Genomic DNA, 3959 nt, shown 5'->3' with positions numbered 1-3959 from the left:
TCTTTTGTGCTCCTGTTTTCAGAGCTAGGTCTGCAGGTCTGTAAGTTTTTGGTACTTCCAAAGTGGTATCATCTAAGGAGAAGTGTGGTCATAGTTTTCCTTGCCGGTACTCTGGTCTTTACCCAGGAAGGGAACTTATTCTGCTATAGCTGCCAGTGCTATCATTCCTTTTGGCCCTGGAACTGTGACTTGGCCACAAGTGCTAGTGCTCTTTTCTTCCTTGGAACTGAGACCAAGGCTACTGCTCCCTTGCGAGTAACCACAAGTACTCCTCTGTGCCCTGGAACTGTGACTAGGACCTCTAATCCCCTGTTGCTGCAAGCATTTTGCTCTGAACTATGCTCAGGACTAAAATGGGCAATGCAATAGGGTTCTGAACACAGTACCAGCAAAGAGTCTTCTGTAATCTCTTTCCAACCAGGAGTCCAACCCCCTTACCTCTGCAGGATGAGAACTCCTGAAGCTGCTACTGCCACTATTGCAGCCACCACCAAGGTTTGCTGTAGGCATTGCTGTGGTATGGTCTGAACTACATTCTGGCATAATCATTATGTCAGTGTGACATACCTTTCCTGACAATCTCCTAAATTGTCTTAGGCTGGAAAATTGTTTCACCTTGACCTTTTGTTGGCTCTGCCACTCCAGAATTTGATTTGAGGCACTATTTTAAAGTTGTTTGGAGGAGAATTTTGGGAGAGTTCAGGTGAGTTCCTGCCTCTACTCTGCCATCTTGGCTCCATCTCTCAATACTGTTGACTCTTAAACAAGAAACATTTATTTAAGGGTAAGGCAAAAGTGGGAATAATAATAACATTTACTCAATAGGAGGCAAAAGCAGGAATAATCAAAATATCTGATATGTCCATCTATAAACATAGGTCACATCCTTCTACCAATTCACACAGTGTTTGTGAGAGATATTTGGCACACACTTACAGAAACCTTGCAGGGATTACATAAGTAGGGATACTCATATTCCTCTGATAAGTCATGCCTCTTGATAGTAGCCTTATTGCCCTGGATCTCCTTTGAAAACATTCTTCACCATATGTCACAAGCTAGGAGAAAGCTCTTCCTTGGTAGCTGATCCCCTTCTGGTTCTCACAACTCTCCTGCTGTGTGAAGCCATTTTTCTACTTTACTTGGGTTGCTGAAACAATGGCAAATTCTTTTAACATAGAGCCACCTTTGGCAGGGTGCTGAGAAAGTGTTATGCTTTTTCATGATAAGCAATTACTTTAAGCCAGAGAATGTCTCAACCTCTCAAACTGTAGATTATGATGAGTCATACAATCTTTCCCTAGCCAGTTCTTCAAAAAGCAGGAGCTTTCAATTCCCTCTTAGCAAAGTCAAGCTTCTCACAAGAAACTAGATACAAAGCCTATCTTTCCTGCTCTATTTCTCCTCAAATGAGAGGATAGTAGAAGGCAGCACCCTCCTCTCCACCAGGTCTCTCCTTTCTCAGGCTGTAGATGGCACTAGAGAGCAATAAGCCCACATAGCTCTCCACCCGGCAGCAGGATTCAGCTCTAGTAAGTCAATAAGCTCTCAGCAAAGCATTGCCTCTTAATCAGCACTGTTCTCAGGAAAATAGCTGCAAAGCATTTCTTTCACCTCAGCTCCTGTCAGCATTTTTTTCATTGCCTTCTGAGACTTCTGTCCTCCACTACTGCACTACACCTCCTCTTCATCTCATTTTTTGCTCCTTTTGTACCTGTATCTTATAATGTCTAAAATCAATACCTCCTCATGAGCACCATTCCATTTCTGATTTATGTTGTGAAACTCAGATGATCTACATTTCTATAAGATATAGCCTTATCATTCCTTATATAATCTTACGGTAGTCCCCAAATAGCTATTGGGTTCTTAATTTCTCAGTTACAACTTTAAAAACTCTGAAAATAGTCACATACCAGTGAGATTGTGGACCATAATGCCCTGCAGTCATCATTACTTTAATCACTGCTCTGCTTTGAAATAGGTCCTCCAAGTACATTTATCTGAGGAGCAGTTCTCTCTTACTTCCTTAGAATAGTCTGCATCTCTTTTTAATATTTTATCTAACAGGCTATGTTTCTCCTCACGCTCATTTTTTAAAGTCAGTTTTCCTTACCAAAATGTTCTTTTTCTTCTTTTGGTAACCAAACTGTCCACATGCAAAAGAGGCAATACCTTACAGTTATTTGTGTATACATCATCTTCTCTGATAGAATCTACATTCTTTGAGGGCAGGAGATGGGGGTTTTCTTTTGGCCTTTGCTTCCTCAGTGCCCAACATGGTATCAATAGGTGCTAAATAAATGCTTATTGATTTGGATTGTATGTAGTAGGTGCTTAGTAAATGCATGTTGGATTGGATTGGATTGAAATTTAGAAGATCAAGTAACTTGTCAAAGGTTATATGGCTTGTTACTGACAGAATTGTGATTTAGCTCAGGTCTCCTGAGTACCAGTCTAGCGTTCCCTCCACAATACCATGCTGCCTCAGCCCAAGAACTTGTTACTGCAAATTCTGATCCTAATGAGGTAGAGTGAGATACCTCTAGATATAAATCCCCAGCTACAAAAGTCAGAAGGATAATTGGAGCCCACCTAATATAATATTATTTGGCGATGGTTAAAGATACCACAGGCCCAATATTCCACTGAAAAGGTATCTAATGTTTCTAATTAGACTCCTGTCCTCACTGTTAAAAATACAACTGTTAGTTGAGATGAGAACATTAATAATTGTAACAGCTATTTTCACAAAACTTTAGAATAAGCCTCAGAACAATTAACAACTCCATGAGGTAAGTGCTATAGGTATTGTTATCCCATTTAAAGATGAGGAAACTGAAGCTTAGAGAGATGGATGACTTTTCCATTATCACAGAAATACTAAATATCAGAGACTGGATTTGAATCCAGGTATTTCTGCATCCGTGTTCAGACTATTCTCTATTAGAACTGCTGCATATAAATGGTTACTTATCTTTAATACTTTAGCATGAATTCCCTCGTAAGACTGGAACTCAGGTCTCCAGCTTAGCTGTTTCTTTAGAGATCAAAGCCAAGGTACTAGCCTTACTAGTTCTAATTTAATCTTAGCAGACATCTGACTATTGGTTGGAGGTGAGAAGATAAGCCAGAGGATGGGGGAATTTGGATTGGAGAACTGCTAAGGAAGACCTATCATCTTACTAGGGAGACTCCAGATCTGTGGGAGGGAAGTCTTGAATAAAAACCCTAGTTGGAAGGTGTCTTAGAAGAGGTCAAAAGAGTGCTGAAGGCAGACTCTGTGTCGAGGTTTGAAGTCCCATCATCCCTCTGGGCTTCCCAGTTCCAGGTCTGCAAATGAAGCCATAACTAGGACAGGGCAATTTAAACTTTGACCCCGGGTTCAGAGTATACCTAAATTTAAAACAACAGTTTTTAAAGTTTGTGCAGTTAAAAAATTTGTGTTTTCATGTTAATAAAATATGTAATTCTTCAAAAGCATAGATACAACTGATCTTGGCACCTAGTTAACAACAACAACAAAAATTTAGTCTAAAAATATGACCTACCAGATGGCACCAGATGGTTAATAACATACACCTTGAACCACTAGAATAACTAATTCCCTCTCACATTTAACTGAATTTGTCTTAATGACTTCTGTGATTTTTATGCCAAGAATTATAAAATTGATTTGAGGGCACACTCATTCTTCTTACCTTAGGTGCACTGCTTGTACTGGGCATGATTGCTTGCCTTGGGTATCAAAATTTCCATTTAAGGATCTGTGCCCTTGTAGAAGAACAGTTGAGTCTGCTCTGGCCTTTATAGCAATGAATTCTCCCCATCCTCAAGGTAGGATATAGCAGAATGATCACTGTTCCTGGGGAGAAGGAAAGATGCAGAGTATAAACAGGTTTGTCCAATACACCAAACTGTTAGAAAGGAGAGAAATAATGCTGGACCAAAAAACTTTG

This window comes from Phascolarctos cinereus, unplaced genomic scaffold (genome assembly GCF_003287225.1).
Source record: "Phascolarctos cinereus isolate Bilbo 61053 unplaced genomic scaffold, phaCin_HiC Scaffold_4;HRSCAF=312, whole genome shotgun sequence".
Lineage (NCBI taxonomy): Eukaryota > Metazoa > Chordata > Mammalia > Diprotodontia > Phascolarctidae > Phascolarctos > Phascolarctos cinereus.
The sequence above is the reverse complement of the archived record's forward strand: the minus strand, read 5'-3'. Positions refer to the sequence as shown.